The 13,050-nt window shown below is 36.6% G+C and overlaps 1 long non-coding RNA gene across 2 annotated transcripts in view; it reads left to right on the forward strand.

Annotated features, from left to right (window-relative positions):
* Nucleotides 1–13,050, forward strand: part of LOC135320569 (uncharacterized) — a 50,382-nt gene that overhangs the window by 22,471 nt on the left and 14,861 nt on the right. Inside the window, exons 3-4 of one of the 2 annotated variants that reach the window (XR_010379771.1) lie at nt 173–433; nt 758–982. This is a non-coding gene — a long non-coding RNA (uncharacterized LOC135320569). The remainder of the gene's footprint in view (nt 1–172; nt 434–757; nt 983–13,050) is intronic. The other variant, XR_010379770.1, reaches the window with a different exon arrangement.

A 13,050-nucleotide genomic window follows, 5' to 3' on the forward strand; every position in this document is an offset into this window, starting at 1 on the left:
GTGTGCCTGAGGCTCCCAGCAGACACAGGGAAACAGGGTGTGTGGGAGATGCTCACTGGCTGTGAAATAAATAAGTGGCTGAGGAGAAGCCCAGCCTTTCCAGCTACTAAGGCTTAGGAGAATATTTTGAGTGTCTTCCAAAATCAGAATATTTCATCTTTTCCTTTTTCAGAGTTCTATGTATAGTTGGTTACATTCTATACATGGAAATTTCTCCAAAACTGCTTCCCACGTGTGTCCCATGGCTCGGAATGGGGTGGTTCTGCTCATTGACGGGTGTTGGCCAGAAACCGAAAATGACATCCTCCAAGAAGCCTGGGATTTGTCAGTTATGTTTTGTCAGTGCTGATGACTTCAGAAAATGCTTTCACAGTTCCTCTCCATCTGAGGCGGCAGCATGCTCTCTTAGCAGCATCAGGAGCTCAGGGCCACGGTATGATGGGGGCTGACTGCACTGCCTTCAAGACAGCTGAGGTAGTCACTGCAGGCGTGGTGCTTTCACATAGTGCATTTCATGTTCTTTAATAGGCTTCAACAGGGAGTTAATTGTGTTAATTAACATGTAATAAATATGATGCTTTGTTGTAAAGACAGTTATAGGCAGAATATAAGCTGTGAAGACTTTAAAAAATGTTTCATTACTTAAATTTCAGCAGGGAAGATTTAGTTTATTTTATTTATGCCTCTCTTTAAAAGTAACAAAGAAACAAGACAGAAAAAGCAGAGGATGATTTCTGTTCTTCCTCTCGGCTTGCAGGTGCCCTCACCTCCAGTGGCATCCATCCAGACACCAGCACTGACACTGGCCGTGCTCAGAACTGCCTCAGCCCTGAAGATACAACTGACAAATAGAAGGGGTCCACGCCCTGTTACAGCAGGTGCTCTCACTTTGTGGGTCCTTATGTAACTGTGCGTTGTTATTCAGGATCGCCCATTCTACATTGTGTGATGCTGCTGCCGTGTCTCCTAGTTATTTATTTATGTAAGTACTCATGTATTTTCTCCAATGCCTGGTACTAGACATCTAAAAATGATTTTTTCAGATGAAAAATAATGTGTATTTAATATAATAAGTCTGAAAAAAGGGGCAAAATAGGGTAGCCTTGTCCCACTACTCAGAGACAGTAATTAACACTTTAACTTCTATTTTCTGTTCTTTTCATCAGTGTGTATCACCTCTGTCATAAAAACCAGCGATCACTCTGTGCCTGTTTACTGTGTGGAGACCTCCATTTTCCATTCGGCTTATTACATGTTTTTCTGCAATATTCTATCTCCCCTGGCATGATTTTTAATGACCAGTATAGCATTCTGTCTTGTGGAGGCATCGTCCATTTTACTTCGGACTTAAATAAACTTTTAAATTCAAGTATACTTAACTGAAATACTGAAAAGGGAACTGTGGTGGTACTTAAAGGCCCCTAACTCCCTTCCCCTTATTTCCTGAGTGTAAAAGCTGTTGACAATGTGGTGTATATATTTCATGACCTTTATGCCTATGACATATATATATATACCCATAAATACATACATACCTACATACATACACGTATATGAGAAATCTATGTATATGTGTGTATATATATGCTTTATTGAAAAATAAGACCGTACTATATGTGTTCTGCAGCTCGCTTTATTCACTCACGGGTATATCATAGACGTCCTCCCACTCCAGACTCACCCGGTCCTTTCAGATAGAATGGAGGGGTCTCCTGATGTGCAGGTGTGGTCTCTTGTGCAAGGACACCTTTGGTGGGAGAGTGATGTGGACAAGGCCCTGGACAATGCCGAATCGCCGGCCCCTTCAGAGCCCACGTCTCGCCGTGATTTACCGCATCATTTTCTTGATGTTGGACCCTTAAGTTTTCTCCATTTTCCACTTTCAGAAAGGATGTTTGACTGGCATCCCTCTTGTACAAACATACCTGTGATCTTGTATGAGTATTCCTTTAGTTAAGGCTTCTGGAAATTTTGTCCCTGGATGTGATATTTACATTCATCACAGGCTCCTTTCAAGTGACTCTAGAAATTGCTTCTCCAGTGGGGAATGAAAATCTGTAGAATAACTTATGTAACCAATTCTCTATCACAGGATATGATTTCACTTCAGCTTTTCATCCCACCATTGTAAACAGTGCTGTGTAAATGCTCTGATGAGTACATCTTTTGAACTGATTTTTTTTCTAAATGAAATGATTCCTAGAAGTTGAGTTGAGTCTGTGTGTACACACGTTTTTCAGAGTTTACATATCCATTGACATGTCGTCCTCCAAAATGTCACTCACAGTTTGTTCTCTCACAGATGGACACTAGCTAGAATATCTTTTACAAATATTTGCCAATATGATGAGCAAAATTGCTTTTTCATTGTTTTAGTTTGTATTTGATGACCAGTTATTGAGCATTTTTCACTCATTAGTCATCTGACTTTTTAAAAGTGAATGATCCCTTTTGTCCTTTGCACACATTTAAGTGAGGGAGCTTCTTGTTGCTTTGTGACAGCTCTTTGTATGTTATGAACATTAACCCCTTGTCTTCATCAACATGTATCACAGAGCTTTTTCTTGTCATTTCTTGCCTTTCATTTTGTTCAGTAGGTTTTTTATTTTCGTTGTGGCTCAAAATATTCTTAAGATAGTAAATGTCTTCCTTTTGGGTTTTATCTTTGTTATTCTTAGAAATAGTTTCTTATAATGGTATAAATCTCTTATGTAGGTTTATTTAATGTCTAAGATGGAGATGATAATAGTACTTGTTATAGTGAGGAGAACTTGAATTAATGTGAGCAAAGAGTTGTATTTGCTGTTATTAGTATTTTAATATTTAAACAACTATCTGTAATTTTTTTTTGTGGTCATTATGACAGGAATAGAATTTGTTCTTTCCAGGTGATTCTCTGATTGTCCCAGGAGAATTATTGAATTCATACTTTGCTCTTTGATTTGAAATCCCACATGCACAAAATACTTATGTACACTAGAGTCTCTTTTTGAGCTCATGCTATATTTCTGTCAATCTTAATTCCTTACTCCAGCGCCATATCTTACATATTGTAAAAATTAATTATTATCTGACAGTGTATTTTTTTGTTCTTTTCTTCCATCCCAAACTTTCTTGGCTATTATTATGAATTTATTATTCCTGAAGAATTCTAAAATATTTTGTTCAAGTTAAAAAAAAGTCAGATAAGAGTATTCATGGGATTTTTATTAAGTTTTGAATTATTTTTAGGAGAACTTACATCTTTACAAAACTGTTTTCCTCCATGCAATATGTTGATGTCTCTACATTCACACCTCTTATTTACCCCTCAGTACAGTCCTGTAGTTTTCTCCATGTACAACATGGGCATTAATTTTGAGTTTATTCCAGATTATTGTTGAAGTTTTTGTTAATTTTGTAAGTGAGAATTTTTTGCTATTATATTTTTTAACTGTTTAAACTGACACCTAGGAAGGCAGATTCGGTTTGTAAATACTCACTTTGTAACAAATCATTTAAAATTGTAAGTATTAAGTAATTGTTCGAGGATCCTTTCTTTTGTGTTTTTAAAAATTTGTTTCCAATATTATCAAAATGGTCATAGCTAAGAAGTATAGGTGTGGAGACAGATGGAGAGAGGTAGTGTGGCTCATGTACAAACTGTGAGCACTTTCATGGCTGCCTTTAGGCTGGAGAAGCCCCAGAAGAGCCCAGGTTAGACCAGGGGTGGCTTTGTATGCACTTGAAAGCCAGCTTTCCTACCTGTATGGTGAAGCCTGGTGGGCGTGGCAGGTAGATGATCAAGGTCTGATCAAGGTCATTGGCTGCACAGAGCGCTGTGTCTGTGAGAACTGGAGTCCATCGCCATGGGAAATGCTTGGCGCCAGGAACACTGCAGGGGAGCTGGGGAGTGTGTGTGTTAAGGATTTTCCAGTCCTGGGAGTGGGAAGATCACACTCTGCATTCAGATCTGAGTTTGAATTCATCCTCTCTTATTTACTGGTCCTCTGACTTTTGTCAAGTTATCTACCCTCTTTGAACTCCTATTATCTTATCTCTCAAAATAGGAGAATTACGGCCTGCTGCTAGAGTGTTTGATCAGGGTAAATGATTTGTTTCTATAAGATGCCACGTACAGTCACAAGCTCAGTGAGAAATGGGCTGTCACCTCTTCATCTGCAACTCAGTGCTCGACAGGACATCGGGGCAAAGCCAGTCCGTAATTTGTTTGTGATGCAATGAGGAACAAAAGTAATGTCTTGCCTTTCCCTTGCAGTATTCTTACTCCTTTGCTTCATTTACTTCTTTCCTCCTTTCCTTTTCCCTCCTCCACCAAAAGATCCTGAGACTCTCTCAGAAAACTAGATTCAAATTACTTTAAAGGGTGTCTCATCCTCATGATATGACAGTAACATAAAAAAAATCTGTACAGATCCCAGACGTCATTGTATTTGATTTACACACACACATGCACACCCACACACACACACAATCAGCCTACCTACAACTTGCTGAGGGAGAAGGACCAATTTTTCTGAGTTTTCATTCACTGAGCGTGAGAGCAAAGTCTCGTACGCAGACTTTCACCTTGCTTAGTGCATGGTGTTTTTAATTGGATTTCTGCTTTGTGGCCATAGAACTATTCTTATAGAAAAGAGTTTGTGGAGACATAGACATTCTGCTGAGATATTGGTGTCAACATATTTGAGTTGGAAAGGACTTAGGACAGCATAGAGTCGTAACTTTTTATGGGTGAGAATCCATGATGGTGTATCTTGGACAAGAACCTGGGTCTTCTGTCTTCGTGTCCACGTAGATGAAGAGGCAACAGGGCGGGAGATGGCAGGGATCCTTCTTGCTTGAGTTCCAGGGTCTTGCTAGTTTTCATTGCTCAGCTGCCTTTAGTTTAGGTCCGTGTGGCCTCTCATGGGAAGGTCACTCTGTCCTGAAAGACTGAGTTTCTAATCAGCAAAAAGCCCTGGACCCACTCATATTTCCCAGAGTTTTTCTGCTGTCCTGCTGACAGTTTATATAAATGATACCTAAGAAACTACTGGATATAAAATCCTTATTGTTATCATTTGCCCTCAAGTTCCATAGGAATGGGGTGCTGTCTCAGGCTGTCTAAGGCTAGATCTGAACAAAGATAGGGTGATAGGCTGTGCTGCTGGACCCTTCCCATTCGAAAGGGATTTCCAACTTAGTTTTTAGAATCAGACAGATGAGTTCAAATCTTGCCTTTACCAGTTATTAGCTTTGTGAACTTGGGGAAGAAACTGTACTTGTTTGTGTCCAATTTTCTTTATCTGTAAATAAGTTCAGTATTTACTTTAGGGTTTTTGTTTTAGAACTGAATGAGCTAATTTCCTCATTTATACCTAAAATACTGATCGCGTGGTTCTATGCTGGTGCCTTGGTAGAAGATTACTAAGGGACTCAACAGTGAGAATGCAGGTGGGGGACCCCTGGATCATAGAGCTTATATTCCAGGATATGCTTGTAAAAGACTGGATGTGCAGTGGATTTTTAGTAAATATCCATTCCTTTCCTTATCCACATTGATTGTGTATATATCTTTGTACAATATATGAACAATTTTTTTTTGCAATTTAAATATCTTTGTAGTATTTATGTTATGTAGCTATAACAAAATACGTGAAATAAAATGATTTGTCTTTTATTTTCTTTTCAATATGCAAAACAAAATAAAATAGAAAAGAAAAAAAGGTTTTGAAGGAGTAGAAATAATTTTATTTCTGTGGAATCAATTCCCTATGTTAGGTTTTTTAGTTGTGTTGTTAATAAGCATATAAAATTGATAGGTTGTGACTTCAGTGTTGATAGCTAGGTGAGTGTAGTTTCTTTTTGTGGTTGTCTTTGATGAATTATTTGCACTAGATCATAAATGATGTGCATGTTACATATTGGAAACGAGGAAAAAGTGGAGACATACTACCTCCAATGCAGTCATCTTGTTACCAAGTCGAAACTCGTACTGCTTGCTGTATGACAGGCCAATAAATCGGGAGATTGAGGTGTTGGAGCAAGGAATAGTGACTTTATTTGAAAAGCTGGCAGACCCAGAAGATGGCTGAATGACATGCTGGAGAACCGTCTCCCCCAAGTCAGAAATCAGTCCACTTTTATACTAAAAAGGGGCGGGGATGCCCTGTTGATACTAAAAATTCTTTGGATCACCTGTCTTACTTGTTTGTTATGATCCAGGAAGTTTTTTCCCTTCATTGCTCATTCCCATACCTAGAATCACACTATTACAATTACTTTATTCAGGGTTATAAATTTTTTCTATTTCTTCAAGATGTTTAGCCATCATCAATTTTGTAGGCCTAGTTACACTTTGGGAAATGTAACAGACAATTTTATAAAATAGACAGGATATAAGTAATACAGCTAGTAACGTTAATAAAGTCATGATTAAGAATTTAATAATCGGGAAGTTGTATTTTGGGGTTAAAATTTTGCTTGTGTTTCTGATTGAGTTTGAGTGATCTTATGAGAAAGTTCATATTTATGGTCAGTCTCAGAGCAGGTATTAATTGGTCAGGTGACGTCTCCCACCTTGTAAGATCAACAGAGGTCTAAACAGAACTATAATTTCTTTTTAGAATAACGTTTCTGAGGGCTATCTAGTTAGAGCCTTGGAGTAGGGAAACCCACCAAGGTAACACAGAAGAACTAGACATAGGTAATTTACCATAAACTTAACAATTGGAGTAGTTCATAATCAAAGGTAGGAGAAATTATCACAGTAATTTTTATGCAGGCCTGGTACGGTGTCTTGGGTCAGCTGTCTACCTCAGATATCATCTTCTTGTCATCCTGGCCTGGTAGCTTTTTCTCCATTTGGGCATTGTTTTAAGGTGAGCAGTGCTCTATAGGCCAGTGCATTGCAGGGGCTATTTCTGATAGGAAATGAACCCGAAAGTCCGTTTCCTTCAGCTTTGGTGTGTATGGTCTATTTAAGAGTACCTGATAAAGGGTCCTTCCATTCAGGTTGGAGACAGTTCTTTAAGTCATGCCTGTTCCAGTTTGTATACTCCCCTGGCTGCAGGTCATGGGGCATTGGAATTTTACCCAAGGATAGATTAGTGAGCTTCAGAAACAAAGCTAGAGTATCCTATTAATAATTCAGTTAAACTGTACAGCAATGTGACATAACAGCAAGGAATGGTTGGGAAGTGTGTTAGTAAATACGGACGTCAACAAAACTAGAATTTAATATCCACTAAAATATAATCTTTTTTCTCTCTAAAGTTACCCTCATTTTTCTCAAATAAAGCCATGTCAAGATTAATTGCTTTACAAGTTGTCTGATTATTTGATCATATAAGCTTTTTTAAATTGGCTGTGTTGGAACTTTTAATTAGGAGTCTCAGGGTAGAATGTTAATAAGGTTTGCTAAGGCCAGGAAAGCCCCATCAAGGGCTTGTCATGGATTTCTGCCTTACAGATTTAGGTAAATTCTTTTCTCTTTAAAATCCTTAAAATACCTTGAGATTCCTATATCTGTTAGGAGATGATCTTCCTCATTTGTCTGATAGAGCCACTGGGGACCTAAGAGTTTTTAGTCTATTGAGGGATCAGATAGAGAGAAAAGATAACTGTTCCAAGTCTGATTACATAGGTATAATTTATCAAATTGCTGTGAATCATAGCTAGCTTAAAGAGAAAGATTCTTTATGTCTTGGAAACAGGTTAAAAGCCAGTAGTATTTTAAACAAAATCAAAAATTATAACCATATTCACCAGTTTACTCAGTCCAATGTAACTAATTCTTTTAATCACAGTTTTCATTGGAAATTTAAAATTTCTTACCCAGTTTATTTCACTGCTATAGTTTGAAATTTATTAGAAATCAGTAAATCTCCTTGAAGAGCAAGCATTTTGCAAAACCATCAGAAGACAACCATTAACTGTCTATAAATGACAAAAGATTTAAAATCATGGTTAAACACCGTTACACTATAATCGATAAAGAAACCTGGTCACTATACCCAGAATTATCACTGGTAACATTTCAGATATACCAGAATTTTAGGGAGTCCATATAATTTCTACAATATCTATATTAATAACATTTTCTCATACAATATAACCTTAGAAAATTTATTATTCATTTGACAATACCATGTTATTTAACATGCCAAATGAAATTTACTAGATTAAAATCTCTCTTTGGGATGTTTCAGGGGCCCTCTGTAGCATCCCAAACTTAACTGGAGATTAAAAGAACTTTAATTAGAAATTGATATTTGGGGAGCTTGTTTAAAGATTTCAGAACACTTGGTCAGATAAACATATAGATCACTGTAACGTAGTACTAATTCATTAACAAGAAAATGCGTCAAAGGTAATGGCAGAACAGATCAGTTAAGTGGTATAAGAAGTTTTACAATCTGTTACTGAAGGTGGATTAACATTTTAAGAAAATTTTTTCCTCTTAACAGCGAGAAAACCAAATCTAGTCTTGTACCTGCTTACTTCTAAGATTCATTTACTTTGCCCAAGTTGATTCTAAACTTAGCCAATTCTGACCACGTATGAAACACTTTCCTCAGGGTTCCACTTCCACAAGCCTTCCATAGCTTTCTATACTCATATTAGTGTGTCCCTTATTTTCTCTTCCATTCAGAAGTAACCAGCTTCAGGAGAAATCCACTATTTTTCATTAACAAAATATAATTCCATTCTTATATCTTCCTTTACACATTTATCTTACTTTCCTAGGATACTGAGATTATTCCCTTAATAATAGAGACTATTTCAGGGTGGCATCATCCATTTATTAGTATTTCTAAACACCTTTATTTTCTCTGTAAGAGGAAGTTACATGTTAAGTAATTCATATTTCAATCTTATTTTATCTGAAAATGGCATAGCTATTTAATAAAATCCTATCATTTGACTTAATTTAGCACAACTCTAGAATTTAAAGTTACCAAACATTTAGAGATTATCTTAAGCATACATTTTAAAAATATATTTTAAAAATTTACCCAAAGCTCTCATCTCATTTGCATTTAATTTACTTAAAATTTTACCACACCACATTACTGTTTTTTTTTTCTTGACATATCTGCAACAGATATAACAGGATCTTATTTGACTTTCATTAAACCTAGGTACAGTAAAAGCATTATACTTAATATTGATGACTTTAAAGATGTCTATATTAATTAGAACATTCTTAAACTAAACAATATCAAATATTATCTTAATATTGAATATTTTCCAGTTCACGTGATGCTGAAAGTCAATTTGTTCAGTTTTTATTTTAAAAATACTTAATTTTCAAGCTCCTATTTTTTACGTCAATTAAGCAGATCTCTTGGACTTTGATTTTTTTAGCTGTAGAAATATCTCACATCAATAATGTGTACACAGTCTTATAAACAGACAAAAGCTAGAGATCTCATAGCTTCACTTTAAAACTTACTTATAAGATAGGTATAATAATAGTTGGAGTAAAGTGAATTTGCTTGCTCAAATCACTAAGGCTTGCTATTTATGAAACAGACATTTAAGATTTCTTGACAAAGTCTGAAGGACACGTCAGAGTTCTGAGTTCTAAGTTTTAAAATGCCAAAAATTTCTTGGCCTTAAATTTTATTTCGTTGAGCTAATTAGGCTCAGTCCTAGGTCACTGTTTGCTGTATTTACATTTCTGATCTGCAAGACAAAGACACAATCTTCCAATTCCCCAGAGAACTGCTCTGTCACCCAGACCCAATTTTCCTTCCTTAATTGGCATTTTTTATCAGTGAGAAGAGCTGTAAACAAAGAATTCCGTGTTTTAAAACCTTAAGGTTTAATTTATCATGTTTTCCAAAGCTTGCATAAGGCATTTAGTAAGGTCTCTTTTTCTTGAGTTATAAGTTAAACCCAGGGTAAACCTCTTATTATATTTTTTTATTAGCCACTGAATATTAGTTTTTAGTTTTACGTTATACTGGACAGCTCATGTAACTCTGTTGGTTTCTTTTACTTTGTTCAATTAATATTTTCTGAGGGACAGATTTGTGCCCAGACTTATAACACCAAGAAGGGGACGCGTTTTTCCATTGAAACATATCTATCCCACAACATAATTAAGCAAAAGTTTTATATAAAGACCATTTAAATATAACAATTTTACAAACTTTTATCTCAATTTTATTAAATATTATACCTTTAATTTTTATATTTATGTTTTAATCAATAATTCTTATTTCTAGAAGGAGTGCCAGAAGCCTTTTTTTTTTTTTTTTTGGTGCATTGTATCTAATTTTATAGAAAAGTCTCTAGGATGCCCAAGTTTCAGCCAAAGAGCTTAGACCCTTCTCAATTTTTACTTTGATTAATTGGTCTGTTGTCCCAATCATTGATCAAATATTTCAGTCTATATATATATATATTTTAAACTGCGGCAAATAAAACGGACTTGTTTGAACTTTAATGTTGGGGGGCAGTAGGTGATCTCTTTGGCCCTTTTTTTTACTTTATGTAGTGTAGTATCAAAACCTTGTACCTAAATCCAAAAATGTCCATTTTATTTATCTCATTCAAAATAACCATATAAAAATATTTATCCACTTGGGATAAGCCCCTTATCTTTTATTTTTCGACCTTTTAACAATCCTTTTTCCAGTTATTCAACCTAATTAACATTAATTATTCTAAGATTTTATTAGCATCCCTAGAACCATTTATCGGAAAGGAAAAACACAAATGTAGCTTTTCAAACCAGTTTTATTTTTTTCACTAAGTTCTTAGTTTAACCATTAGATATATTTTTCTACCTTTAAAATTGATTTTAATAGATACCAATAAAACAGCTGTTTATAATGAGATCTCTTTCAACTTTCACCAATTTAAAAGTTTTTCCAAATTAAAGGATCCATGATATGGCCATCAATTTATATATATATATATTATATATATATATATTAATATATATATATATAATATATATATAGTGATTTTAAACCAATAAGATGAAGAGGCTCTTCCACATGAGAGTGGGGGTGTTGCCTAAATAAAATTCAAAGGTTTACTCTTCAAAAGCTAAAGGCCTTTGTGGTCCAGGCTGATGAAACAAAGTTTAAGATGGCAAAATATCTGACAATTGGTACAAAGAATTGCTTAGAATCCCAATTTATTTGCGTGGCCACCATATGTACACAATACTTGAACCTTTTGTATGGCAGAGTCCAAGGTTTCCTTTAACAAAAAGTAAACTTATATATACATACATACACACATTTAAAACACCCAGAGAAAGATAAAACATTTACATTTCAAGGACACAGGAAGAGAAATCTAAGTTCCCCCTAACGGGGATTTTGTTTTTATAAGTTCAGAATTCCAAAAAGTATTTTTATCAGGCCTGGTTAGTTACTTTCATAGTGAGTTGTTTTTTTTTTTTTTTCTAATTCCCAATTAATGCTGTAAGTTTTGTATGTACATAAACCTGGCTGGGGTAATAGTTGGAGGCTGGCAATCTGTCATTTTTTCTTTTCTGTTTTTTATTTTTTTTTTGAAAGTTCTATTCCACATTGTAAGTTCGGGTTCTCAGAATAAATTTGCTAGTAAGATTTCCCTCAGGGACAACTCTATGGCATGAAGTCTTTGCCTCTACCACTCCTGCAAGATTCTCTGTCACCAGAGAAAGCTGTTACCAGCCAGGAGGAGGGTCCCATTTTTGGAGTTGAAAGGTTACTCATAAGAGTTTTACTTTTATCCTGAAAAATTCAATGGAGGTAACCAAATTGAGGAAAACATTAGAACAACCTCTTACCTAACCACTCAGCCCTGAACCCAGTGTCCTTCAACTTGGACACACTCGGGACGTCTCCACTGGGTGAGTATTTTCCTGGTATGTTTCCACCAGCCCCACTTCGGACGTCTCTGCAAGGTGGGTATTTCCCATTATATTTCAACCAGGCCCCACCCAGTATGTCTCCACTGGGTGGGTAATTCACCCCAGTATCTTTCAACTGGAGGGCCAGTTACCTGGAAACTCCGCCAAATAAAACTCAGGATCATCAAACAATATGTGATTTCCGAGAAACAAGAGAGACTCACCCAAATTCATCTGGACTCCCCGAGGAGGCAGATGGGCACAAAGGGCCACTTATGGTACCAAGGCTCCAGATACTCGGAGAGTTCAGGTGGAGAAAGTCTGCTCTGGGTCCCTTCATGATGTCCAAAACTGTTGACTGAAATACATGTGCAGCCTAAAGGATAAGAGTTATGTTTTATTTGGCGAGACGACTCGAGCCATGATGACAGCCTCTCAGATCTCTCTGAGGGACTGCTCCCAAGAGGTTGAGGAGGAGCTAGGATATATAGGAGCTTTACAACAAAGACCAGGTTGTTGGAACCGTAAAAGATTGCTTGTTATCTAAAGAAAGCCAGGTATCTCAAGTTCAAGAATTTAGTGCTTTTCTATGTATGGGAGGAAGCAAATATTTTGGACTCCCTGAATTCATTCTTTAAACAAGCACCTAGCTACCTAGGGCCAGTATCCTGTCCTTTCTTATTCTGAGTCTGCTCAGAGGGCACCATTGTGAGTTGCTGCAGCTGCTGGGCTGCAGGCCTGTCCTCGCTGGGAGTTGGCGGCAGCCGCTAATGACTTGGTTTCAGCACTCTTTGTTTACTGACATGGTTGCAGTATTTTCATTCACATTGTAGTATTTTCATTCACGGACTGATTATGGATAATCTGCAACCTTGGAAAGGAACCGAGATGGAATTACTGCAGGTACCTTCTTCTTTAATAAGCCGTGTGCAAACATAAACATGGAGGAAGCATACATTTGGATTTGGTGGTGTAGGGAAGGGTTTCTGCACATTACAGGAGAACGCAATGCAGAATTCCTTAAGTCCACCTTTTTTTCTGTAGTGGTTTCTGAGAACAGTTTATGGTAATTAACCAACATTTACAAATGGTGGCACACATTGCATTTAAGAGCTGGCCGGCTGCAAACTTGTGTATTGGACAGGTGGAATTCATAGGCAAATGGTCAGGTGGATGGGAGAGAGATGGAGCCTAGGCCTGGGCCCAGA

Source organism: Camelus dromedarius, unplaced genomic scaffold (assembly GCF_036321535.1).
Source record: "Camelus dromedarius isolate mCamDro1 unplaced genomic scaffold, mCamDro1.pat HAP1_SCAFFOLD_197, whole genome shotgun sequence".
In the NCBI taxonomy this organism is placed as follows: Eukaryota; Metazoa; Chordata; class Mammalia; order Artiodactyla; family Camelidae; genus Camelus; species Camelus dromedarius.